We start from the raw sequence: 13,751 nt of genomic DNA, 5'->3' as shown, positions 1-13,751 counted from the left end.
GTCCTTTCAATTATCATTTCTATTGTATTTATCCCTAATCCATCGAAATATTAAGTCTCTTTTTCTCAAATGAAGCTCTACAGTTCAATGCAAGAAACTTCCCCTGAAACTTTAGGGCAGATTTCAAATGTTATCATTGTGAGGTAGTGATTATCATTGATAAAATTATCTTTGGAAATTCTGCATTTTTCATGAATTTTCCTTTATAATTTACTATAAATATTCACCTAATTTATTATGAGTCCTTTCAACTATAATTTCTCAAATTCAAATTTATTTGTCAAATTGAAAACAATACAATGTAGACTATGAATCATAAAAATAATAGACAAGTAAGAAATACATAATAAGATTCCAATAATACATAAACTCTTGAATTAAAAATAACTTGTTTTCTACCTGACAAAGCCAGCAAAACCTAGGTTTGTGCGCTGGCATAGATACATTGTACTAAACTGATAGAGTTTGTAAGGGAAAATGTAAAACACTTTTATGTTCACAAAAAGATAAATGTTAGAGAGTGAGAGAAGAAGAAGAAGGGAAGAGGAAGAAGGATGAAAGGCGAAAGAAGAATGTAAGAGAAAGAGAAAGAAACGAAAAATTGAAAAGTATAAATAGGTACAGAAGTTTTTAATTACTACAAGATATAATTGAATTCACCCTACAAGATATAATTGAATTCACCCTGCAATTGTATCCGATCCTCTATTACTTGCAAATTGACTTAGAAATCCTGTTTATGAGAAAATTTTCCGGTATACAATTGATTTCTATTGTATTTATCTCCAATCCATCGAAATATTGAGTCTCTTTCCCTCAAATGAAGCCCTAGAGATTCAATGCTAGAAATTTCCCCACATTAATTCATAACAATTAATTATATTGTTATAAGTTACAATACTATATCAATATCAACCGCTAACACTACGGTTGATATAACTTTCAATTAAATTCATATCCAAAATAGTATTCTAATAATGCACGATATTAACATGATGTGCAATAATTTGAAATTCATAGTTCAAATATGAATTGGAGTACATTATTCGGGCACATATAGTGTTGGCTTTGACCCTGTTGCGATGCTTTGAGAGCGAGCGCATCCTTTCCCTTTGTGAGTGCTGCACTCTGCCGGGAAAGTGCTGAACTAACAGCAGCAGCAGTGATGCTGTGTTGTTTTGGAGGGGTTGGGGTGGGGAGGATTAGTAGGCGGGCGACAATGAGCGACTAAATTCCACAGAGCTTTTGCTGACTAGCTATATTTACCCTACTGCATGATCTGACACGAGAAAACACCCTGAATATTACACCATTCGCTTCAAAATTCAGAATAATTAATTGGAAAATTCGACGTTGACAGGAGTATCAAAATTGTGTCTTGCAAAATTTGTATGCATAATGTTTCAGTTGTATACTTGTAGTTTACAAGAAAAATTCACGTTGTTCATCTATTGTTTTCGATTTCGGTTGCAGTAATTATTTCATCATACTGGGTTTCATGGATGTCACTTCATTGATCACTTTTCAATACTCAAATTTGAGATTGATCTAAAATTATTCACTCAATCATGTAATTGAGTGAAATCGATTTTAATAGTCATTTGGATAGAATGCCACCTGGAAGAATTCCCGTTGTAGTCCAAAACTATAGACCTACAGGAAAAAGAGATGTAGGGAGGCCAAGAAAGAGATGGGTACCGGAACAGGTTCATTAATAAACCTAATCCTTGAAGTGAAGATGATGATAGTTTCCACTACTTGACTTGGATTTTGTGGTTTTATCATAAAAAATCTGATGTGGTACACTCACACAACTTTCCTTGCTCATTGAACTGTAAGCCTCATCTTAAACGAGAATAATTTAGGGGAATAATATAATGACGATTGGCGGCTACATATTAAAAACTACGATTATACTATTGTATATAATTGTTCTCAGAGTACATTTTCCTTTGTGTAAATTATGAAATTCGATGATTTTTTGAAAGTCGTCAAAACAGCTGTTCTACAGATGAAATATCTCGACTATGTGTTCTTTTGAATAAACTGCTCTATCTACCTACCTCATGCACAAGAGGTTACAAAGTCCATTTCTCAAGGATGGGGTGGACCCCTTGTTAGTTCCCCAGGAAGGAGACTCATGCCAGTTGATAGAGCTGATAGATAACTATGCAGGGTATGAATTTGAAAAAATCGTTTGAGCCGTTTTCGAGAAAAACGTGAAAAACATGGTTTTTTAGTAATTATCCGCCGTTTTTCCGCCATCTTGAATTGAATTCTATTGAATTTCTTATTGTCGGATCCTCAAATTTAAAAGGTCGGGCCAAGAGTTTCAAAGGTCGGATTGTCGGACCTTAAGTTCAAAATTTCAAGTCAATTATGAATGGAGTGATCGTGTTCACAGACATACACACATAGACCAACACCCAAAAATCATGTTTTTGGACTCAGGGGACCTTGAAACGTATAGAAAACTTGAAATTAGGGTACCTTAATTTTTTTTGGAAAGCAATACTTTCCTTACCTATGCTAAAAATGAGTGTTAAGATTATTAAAACTTTTGTTGCCTTATCAATCAAACAAAATCCTCATCTCAACAATCACAAAAATTTCATATATGTATTTAAAAAAAAATATTTTCATATTCCGATTTGATTTAGAAATACTATCAACTCATTCAAACTAATCTGAGAAGATATAACTTTTGAAAAGGACTCCCCTTATTATTTCCATTAATCAAAGTACTGTAATGTACCTAACAGTCGTTAGGTCATGTCAGAGGCCCTGAAATTGATCAGTTGTGACCTGAAAACTCTTGACACCAGACCTGAGCAGCCAGGTCACTCGATATTATTATTATAATGGATGGGGAATGGTTTTGAGAATATTATAGTTTCTGCTTCATACTGGCTGTGAGTGTGGAACTCCTTCGCTATTCCACAATATTTATAGGTATTCGGTGGCATGTGGAATAGAATCCTGTTTTCTTATTTCTTGCATAAACAGCTATGAAAATTGATGTAAGATGGGAAGGAATTGATAACTTTATCTCGTGAACCCGTGAATATCTTACTTCCAAATGCAAACTAAACCCCGTGTTCTTCGCTGACTTTCTTTTATTTTATGCTTCTTCTAAGCTGGAAAATGATGCAACGGAAATAGAAACGAACTGTGGGAGGAACGAGGATGGATGGCAAGTGTGACAATGAAAATTCTCACTGAATTTCATGAATACAAGGTAGTAGCATACACAAACAGTTCTTAGCATACATGAAAAGGGAAACTTAGGCAAGAATCCGTTACAGGGACCTCTTCTAAGTTCTTAGTTGAAGAAATACGTAGGGAAGCAGTGTGAGTGAGAGAGTAGATCAGTGCTAGTGCAGGATGAACAAAGATCGGGACTGGAAGTAGAGAAGAGGTCTCCACGACTCTAATGCAGCAGTGGCTTTTACCCACTTCCCTTTTATTTCCTTCTCTTCTCTTCTCTAGTGTCAACAAAGCGATATCAATTTGTTATGTAGAAAAGAATGGGCCAGGAAGCTGAATAAAGCGGTTCTCAAGTGGAAGAGAAAACATTCAACCATTATGCTAGAATACATTTTTCCATATCGCGAATTATGATGCAAAACTGTCTCATATGTTGAAGTATGGCGATTTTTCATGTAATGTGTGGTTCATAATCCGAGAATTAAACTTAATATCGGGGAGTACAAAAGCATAAAAAATTTATTACGAAAGAAGAAATTATAATAACATTCATACAGAAATGTTCTATCTAATAACAGTAAATTGAGATCAATTCCCAGAGGAATGCAAAAATTTCCCTCACAAAGGCCCAGTTGCACAAAAGCCGGTTAAATTTTAATCCTGATTAACTTCACGTGAACCAAATCAGAGAAGGCCATTTCAAAAAGATGGATCCACTAGAATTAATCAAGATTGAAAATAACCCGGCTTTTTTTTAACTGGCACTGAGTACCTGATTGAATGATTATAAAAGTCCAACAGCTGAGTCATAATTTTAACAGTCCCACACACATGAACTCGCTCACTCACTTCCATCATCAACAGACGACGAAATAATTATTATCAGCTGTTTTTCCAAGGATGAATAATAATTATCCTTTTAATGTCCTTCGGCGAGTTTTCCCAGGGATCAGACCTAGTGCAATCGAATTTTTATATTATAAACCTACTATGTTCTGAGTTTCGTGAGAATCGTTAGAGCCGTTTTCGAGATCCGGTGAAATACAAACATATAAACATCTAAACATCCAAACATCTAAACATATAATCAGAAATTGCTCGTTTAATAGTATAGGATAGTACCACCTCACTTGCTGTGATCGCTCAAATCAATCATTCAATTAGAGACATAAGAGACAAGGCATAATTAATTTATAATTAAATCTATTTAATTTAACATTAACATTGATTTAGTCCTTCCACTTATAGTCGTAGTATGATCTCAAAACACTAAACACTAAACATTTCTTAATTTTTGAAGATATTTTTTTGTCGATAATCTTTCAGCTTCTGTAGTTTTTCGACAATTTCTCAGTCTTTTTCATTCAATAAATAAAAATATTGATCTGAGTTCCTTTAAATTATTTTAGCACGACATGTTTCGGCCATAATCAACTGTGATGTATTGAAAATGGCATTAGAAGCCGAAAAATGTCGTGCTAAAATAATTTAAAAGTGTACTAAGATTAATATTTCTATTTATATCTGTCATTAGGCTATTTATTGCCTCTTTCTTTGTAGCTACATGATTCAAAAATATACTGTTTAAAGTAGATTGTGAATGATGTTCAATTACTGCATTTTTGAAATCAGCCACTGGAATCCATAGATAGTATTCCAGGGTTGCCAAACTGTGTTCCAATATTTATGGCACGAAAATGGATTTCCGCTCATGCATACTACATTACTTACTCTCTGTAATCTCCTGTCGATACATTAGCTATCGAATTTTCATCATATTTTCATGAAAAGATATTTTGAAATGAAATTAAACAGGATGTGATAAACAAATTTCAAGGTAGAGATCTGACATAATCCTACATCAATATGTTCAGCATCAATATGGAATATGAATGTATTTTTTGAGGTGATTGATCAACTGAACTCCATGAGATTTTTTCATTTTTATTTATATCTGTCATTAGGCTATTTATTGCTTCTTCTTTATATTTAAATGATTCAAAAATATACTGTTTGAAGCCGATTGTGAATTATGTTCACATAGGCAAATTCAAAACTTACTAACCATCAACTCAACCTTAAATATTATCTCACTAACCTGTTCTACTGGTTAAAAACCCTTCTATAATATGTAATAGTAAGACTGATATTCAAGTGTACAAGTGTTGTATAATGTAACAGCATACAATTATGATATACTTATTTATTTATTCTAATTTTCACAAGAAATCACTGAATGGGAGAGAAAAACTAAGGATACTCCTTATACTATTTCTCTCCCAAACTTAGATAATATTATTTATTTTAAAAGTCCAAAATGAGGTTATGATTGTAATTTTCTGAAATTTAGTCGTTTTTCATTCACAATTAACAGTAACTAAGAATTTTGAAACTTGACAGTTGAGAAACTGGATATATACAAATATTTCCATATTCAAGATGTATGAGATGAAATATATATATATGACCTTTTTTATAGATTCGTGACTCTAACGAAACTTTTTTGAACCTTTGTTGATTCTCCTGTCATCGAACTTCTGTTATTCCAATTGTATTACTAGAAGTTCTGTGAACAGTAGACCTTGCGCTGTTATAAACCACAGCCTCCTCTTATACTGTCCATCATAGCAAATCCTGTTAGTATGTCGTGTCGGCGAGATATCGGTGTGAAAACGGCTAATGGCTGTTGGGGTTGGTGTATCAAAAATGCAAACATCAAAAGCTAATCTCCTTCAAGACATACTGGCAACAGGTCAGCCCGAGTTCAAAGCAGAGAAAGGTCGAGAGACAATACTATGTTATTTTAGTTATTAATTGCATGCGTTATTGCATGCAATCAATAGTTCATTTAATAGTGCATAAAAATTGCATTCAATGAGGCATGCATTTAATAGTCCACACAGCAGCTGATTTTTCACCAAGTTACATTGAATTGCATCACTACATCCGTAAACAAAGCCGTAGTGCATTCGTGTGATGTCAGCACAGGTAGGGCTCCTAAACCAATGAGAATTCGTTGATTTCAGCTGATCTATATTAGCTAGTGTTTTTATTGGTGTAGGAGTCCTACGTGTGCTGACGTCACACGAATGCACTATGGCTTTTTTACGGAGATAGTGATTGCATGCGTCATGGCATGCAATTTATTATCCACTCGACAGCTGATTTATGATGAATAATTCCATAGTCTGATTTTTACTGTAATATTGGCGTTTGAAGGAGGCTCCTTTTCCTTTTATATTATCTTATATTATCCTTGAGATTTAAATAGTTTTGGATAATACTGTGTTTGTACTGTATAACCCTCTTCCCAGTAGCTTCGATTATCCGATTTGCACCAACCAAATTCATATTTACATACTCAAGTATCTTGAGTATTACACAAGTTTCTTGAGTACATTGCACTCTGATTTTGTTTTTGTGGGATAAATCTCACGCAAACACAGCAAACACAGATTGCAAGCTGCATTAAGAGATGTAAGGAGGGGTGCACACTTGCTTCCATTTGATTATGGAGCAGCCGACTGTCGTAAACAAGAGAGACGTTGAAAAGTGTCGTGTGGGGCGATGTGGCGTTTTTATCCGTTTGCCGAAACAATAAGAGTAGCACACTAAATCGCGGTTACAAGTCATGGCTCTTTAAAGTAAACTACAATAATCTGTTTTTCAAGCGAGGAAAAGGGATTTTTGCGAATGTGCGCAGGTTGGAATAAGGGTGGAGTCGCAGGGAGCGGCGCCCTTGGCTGAGCGCCAACCTGCAACTTGGCTGCCGCCCAAGGCGGGGAGGACGAGGCACCAGGCCAGGACGCCTCCACTAACCAAATTACTCGATCCCATATCAGCCACATCGACATCCCTTTTGCCTTTTGTCCACTGCAATGTCCACCACTCGACCAAATATTGAAACACTGTTAAACATTCCTATTTATAATCTGGTCATTTCAAGTAGACTTAAATACTATCTTCATTATTTTGTCCTTCTTTGTTATGTTTGAATTTTACAACAATTCTATCATTTCCTCTTTTTACTTTCCTTGCCCTATTACCATAGGTAAGGAAAGTATTGCTTTCCGAAAAAAAATTAAGGTACCCCAATTTCCAAATTTCTATACATTTCAAGGTCCCCTGAGTCCAAAAAAGTGGTTTTTGGGTATTGGTCTGTCTTTATATATATATATATATATATATATATATATATATATATATATATATATATATATATATATATATGTGTGTGTGTGTGTGTGTATGAGTGTATGTGCGTCTGTGTACACGATATCTTATCTCCCAAGTAACGGAATGACTTGAAATTTGGAACTTAAGGTCCTTACAATATAAAGATCCAACACGAAAAATTTCGTTCAAATGCAATTCAAGATGGTGGCTTGAATGGCGAAAATGTTGTCAAAAACAGGGATTTTCTCGGTAACGGCTCCGGAGCTTCAAACGGAAATTTTGATCAAATTCATACATAAAATAGTCATTCATAAGCTCTATCAACTGCCTCAAGTCCCATACCTGTAAAAATTTCATTTTCCCATCTATGCAAAGTTTGATTTTAGACTACCAATTATCAGGTTTCAGATACAATTTAAACAAAAAAAATCAAGTGGAAAAGATTGAGCATGAGAATCTCTACAATTAATGTTCAGTAACATTTTCACCTAAAATTGAAAATAAGCTTGAAATTTGAGAAAATGTGATAATTCAATTGCAAACTGTTAACAACTGTTGATTCTATTAAATCATTCACTATGAAGAGATAGCAGACCTCGTGTGTCTACAGCGTTATTGTCCTGTCACCAGCTGGCTAAGATCTTTGAATAGTAGACTTGAGATACGCGTGAACACTAACGTCATGTGATCAATTTTCATAACGGAAAGGAAAGTTGTGTGAGTGCTCCACACCAGATTTTTTGGAAACACAAACACGCTTCAAAACAAAATATTAAAATGAATGTCCCAACCAATCTCTCTGATGACAAAAGGTAATCCTGAGTATTAAAGATACCACTCTTTCAATCATCGATTTATTAGTTCTTCCACAGCACCGGTTCCAAAGGAAGAAACTGAACCAGCTTCCTTCAAATACTTGATCAACATGAATAGCGATACCTAAATATTGAGCATTCTGTTATTGGATGCATATTAGTTTGTTTTTCAATTACTGTAATATTAAAACTCTTATACAAGAGATGGACGTTTAGTATTCTTACTACTTTTTTATAATCATCTATGAGATGATACTTCCCTTATTAGAAAAAAAACAATCAAATACATCCCAACACATTAATACTGATATTAATTTGTAATACTAGATTAGGTTCTTATTTTATACTTCTGATTTGGAGAGGGATTTTTCCGCAAGAATCAATTCTCGTTATTCCAGAAGCTATTATTATTTGGCAATTTTGAAGGGAATCATCGAGGATGAAGTCTAGAGAAAATACGTTGGTTACAACCATGCAGAAAAAATAGCGTATTAGCTTGTGCTACCTATTGTTTCTCTATGTTACAACGTATTCGTGAATTTTCAGACTTTGTACAACAAAATTTGAAGTTGGACGTGTAGGAGGAGATAAGCAACATGTTGTTATATTTAAATTAGTGAAACCCCCACTCTCGAACATTGCATCTGCCAACTGTAGAAAAATTTGAAACTTAGATGATTTGTTCACTTTAGCTTGTGTTACCCATTGTTACTCTATGTTACAACGTATTCGTGAATTTTCAGACTTTGTACAACAAAATTTGAAGTTGAACGTGTAGGAGGAGATAAGCAACATTTTGTTATATTTTAATTAGTGAAACCTCCACTCTAGAACATTGCATCTGCCAACTGTAGAAACATTTGAAACTTAGATGATTTGTTCACTTTTTATCATCCACTCCCTTATCCCTGAATAAGAAGTTGTTAAAGTATCCCATCCCAGCTCATAAATTCCTCTAGCTATTAATTTGTGAAGAATACTAATCATTGTACTATTATCACCATGTTGATCAGCAATTAGGAATAACAGATTGGAAACTTGGGAACCAGCATTAATCGATTTATGAGCAGATATCTGTCACGTAGTACAGGGGCACTTGGTCAATTACCTTGCAGCCACCATTTCTCGTGCATTAGGCTATACCTTGTTCAATTTAACTAAGTCCGTATATCTATCAAATCAACTAGAATATTACGATCTATAAATCTTGATTGCGCTGGATATCGTGATATGCTGGTTGTAGTAGTGCTTCGTAGCCATTGGTTACTATAGCTTCAAATCAAAGCTGAGTCCAAGTGAAATTTATCGGCCAATCATTCTGCTTACACGAGTCGTTCTCGTGCGCGTGTTATCGCGGCCTCGTTCGTTAGCAAAAAGCACCTTTGGGAAATCGCAGATAAGCTCATTCACGACTCTAGATGACCATTCATTGCAGTTTTACCCTCTCCGCCTATCCTATTCCGACAGCTACCCCTATTTATTATGGATGGCATCATTAGCCCAAAATTCACATTACTCTTTAAAATCATGATTGTAGGAATTCCCCTTCTACTCATTTTGAAGATAATCAAGCATCATTTTACTTGCGGTAGGAAAAATCAAACTGTGTGACAACTAATGGGGAATTATGATAAGTCTCATTCCATTCTTGTGAAATCGTTGCTGTTGGAAGAATTGAATAAGAAGCAAATAATGTTATAGGACCAGTTTTCTCTTCTTACAATACCAATCTCCAGCTGTCTGTCTCTTATTGTTCAGCACTGTACTGTACTACTGTCATTTCCATATCATAACTTTTTAACGGTTGCTTGTACACCAGCGATATAGTACTTGTACTAGGTATATCAGTGCTCTCCTATTACTTACATTGCAGAAAGGAGCCTATTCAAGCTGACAAAGGTCAAAGACCTGAATATTTTTGTGAATTTATTTGTGTGTATGTGTTTGCCATACGCTAATAATAATAAGGAGCCTATTCAATCCATGTCACCTAGTTCTTGGAGTTTCTCCTAGGTTCACTTGAAGAACAAATAATATGGAACTTGCTATTAAAAACAAAGAATAAAAAACTGAAAATAAGAACAAAAAATCAAACTGAATGACAACTACCAAGGAATCGAAGTAGAACTATGATAAGTCTCATTCCATTCTTGTGAAATCAATCAATCAATGGAACTTGCTATTAAAAATAAAGAATAAAAATCAAATATAATGAAAAATAAAAATCTCAGTACCCTTTTTGAATTATTTTATCACTGAAAAAAAAATTATTTTATTTTTTATCAGTTATAAAATAATTCAAAAAGGGCACAGAGATTTTTATTTTCATATTACAAGTAGCCCTATACAGAAAAGAGATAAATAAAAATCAATGTTTTCTCCAGTTCTGTTCTTTTTCAATTTTCTGTGAATATGCAATAATGTTCGACTTAAAATTCTATTATTCCAACAAACATGAGTTTGTTGCTTTACAGAAATCGAAACTTTGTTCCAACTTTGGATGTCTCATTACAAGTGATTACTTCTGATTAGAATCAGCGTACATCCTCCTAATTAGACGAGTCCTGTAAACGGGTGGCTTATCATAGCTCTATAATGGCGATGCATTAAAAAATCAGCAGCCGCCACTGCTGTGTGGCGGTGGAGCACTTTTGGCTGGTTCATTATTTTCAAAGAGGAATTTATGAGGGAAAAGAACTCGTTACTGGCTAAAATGGAACTTGTGCTGCTGACCATTCAAACTTCACTAACCAAGAGCTACGATAAACTGTTGGCTCGCTCAGGGAGCTTTGCTTGCAATTAGAGCAGCCAGCTGGGGTAGTAGAGGGGGACGCAGGGGCGCTGCAGCCCCCCGGGAGCCAGTCAACCAGCCATCGCATCCAATTATTTGAGCCCGTTATACTTTCATCCACATCGGAAAGCAATAGCGACGCCCGATGCCTAACCCAAACCAGATTGCTGCTTCTGCTGCTACCACTGCTCCTGTTGTTGCTGCTACCACTGCTGCAGTTGTTGCTGCTTCTGCTGCTGCTGTTGTTGCTGCTACCACTGCTGCAGTTGTTGCTGCTGGTGATGTTGTTGTTGCTGCTGCTGCTTCTGCTGCTGCTGTTGTTGCTACTCCTGACTTCTGATGATCAATCGATATTTATCACTGGAGCTGTACATGAACGAAATTCACACTAAATATCATCCCCAAATCCCATACAGCGCCAGTAATCAAGGATGAAATGGACAGCATTTTTTGGATAATCACCAAGCTGGAGAGTATTTGAATGCCCATACAAAAAGTATGTGCGGAGTTTTCAAAGTGAGCGCTAGGCGCAATGAAATAGATGAATCTGAATCATTATATGTGAAACAATTTGCTAGATGAATATTCATTAATGTAGAAATTTGATAACAATTTAACTGGAAAGAACTTCCAGCTTTCTGTCTTGGTTGGATAGTATGAAAATACCTTTTATTAGTTCCAATATTTTTATCCATTGATTCAAAATTTCCATTTATTTAAAATAGTTTACATTATTACTATCGTATTTTAATAAAACTTTTAAGTGAAAAAACACTCACATTTTTTGATGGGTTTGATTTTGATAAGGTTTAAACCTTCAATACTTCAGTCTCTGTTTGGCTTGAGAATGTGCAATACCAGCACGAAACGGACGTCACCACATCAAAAAATGTGAGTGTTTTCTCATTTTATTAAATAAGATAGTAATAATAATAGTGAAAACAAGATGGATAACCAACAACGAGTATATAATTTTTGTAAACATTATTGGATTTGTTTTCCATAGCAAGCTTTCATAATTATGTTGTGTTAACTAAAATCCTATTATATTAAGCAAGCAATTTCTGTTTATATTTTTATATTTTATATCTGGTTATTTATGTTGAATGGATCTTGAAAACGCGGCTCTAACGATTTTCACAAAATTTGGAACATAGTAGGTTTATGATATAAAAATTCGATTGCACTAGGTCTCATCCTTGGGAAAACTCGCTGAACGACATTAAAATGATAATAATTCATCCTTGGCTGAAACAACTGAGACTTTCGTCGTCTGTGGATAGTAAAAAGTGAGCGAGTGATTCTGTGGAAAATCAAAATATCGCATCCCCGAAATTCATAAGCTGACGTAGGTCTATAGCCAGCTGCAATATATAAACACGATAATTTTAAAGAATTGTGTTCTGTTTATCAATAAATAAAAATAACGAGGGAAGCTCGATGCCCCGATCTACTCTTAAGGCCGGTTTTCAACCTCGGGATTTAGCCAAGTTCTAGACTTTAAACAGCTGGAGTCCAATCGGGGCGTAGTCACAGTTTTTATGATAATCCTTATTTTCTTATTTCGATAATATTGGAAACGTTTTTCCTTGACGAAATGAAACATTCCTAAATAATTCAAAAGAGCTGAAACTTTACACTATTTTCTCTTTATTTTAAGTTCAATTTTCTAGTTTTTCGAAATTTAATTTAAATGTTGACTGTGACTACGCCCCGTTTCTGAGAGTCAATTTTCTAACACGCCCTGTTTCTTAAATCCAGCTGTTTAATGTCTAGAACTTAGCTAAATCCCGAGCTCCGAAACTGGCTTTTAATGAAATCAATAACAATAAGAATAGAAAGTTAGTGAATCCCGCTAGAAGATTCAATAAAAGTTTGTGGGGGGAAAAGATGTAACATTCCAATGACTTCCTCCTCCGATTTTGTTTATTGAATGTTTGGAGAAATAATAAGGAAGCTGTATGTGAAATTCATTCAAAAACTGGCGTTTGGAACACGACGACCAAGTTCCTGATTTGAATCGCAAATTATGTGTGCATATCAGAATACAAAGCAATGAAATTTATTCTAAAACTGAATTCCGATATCATAGCATTGACAAACAAACTAATTCTTCTTAGGCTGGGCACACACCAGTTAGTCAAGACCAGACAGGTTCAGTCACAATACTCACAAAGTAGAATATTACTTACTTCTTCTTAATTACTCTTACTTCTTCTCTTTGTAATACTCCACATAGTGTGAGTTGCGTCATAAGCAACTATGTGAAGTATTGTGACTAAACGTGTCTGATCATGTCTTGTCTTTTCTTGTCTTGACTAACTGGTGTGTGCCCAGCCTAAAACAACTCACTTACATGTTGAATACTCTTCCAAAACTGTTAACTGACATACACTATGTTGACAGACCTACATGAACTAAAGCACTAGATATTATATTATAGTAGCAAGTAGCATGAAAATACGATACAGTAGTGATGCGTTGCTTACAAAACAACGTTCCATTTCGATATTGGAGCAAACAACGCTGTTCTGGCCTGAGCAACATGTTTAAGTTGATAAAAACTTGAAAAAATAAGATTCTTAGGATTATTGATTTGTCTTTTGTGTGATTAAAGTCCTCTTGATAATACTACTATAAGGCCTAAAATTAGTAAGGGACTCTTTGTCTTAAGATATATTGTAAAGTATGTACCATTAAACGTAGCAAAATCTGTATACTTTTCTCTGATTTTCACTCATCTTGTCTATTGTATTGAGCTT

This window comes from Nilaparvata lugens, chromosome 3 (assembly GCF_014356525.2).
Source record: "Nilaparvata lugens isolate BPH chromosome 3, ASM1435652v1, whole genome shotgun sequence".
In the NCBI taxonomy this organism is placed as follows: Eukaryota; Metazoa; Arthropoda; class Insecta; order Hemiptera; family Delphacidae; genus Nilaparvata; species Nilaparvata lugens.
Note: the sequence above shows the minus strand (reverse complement) of the source record.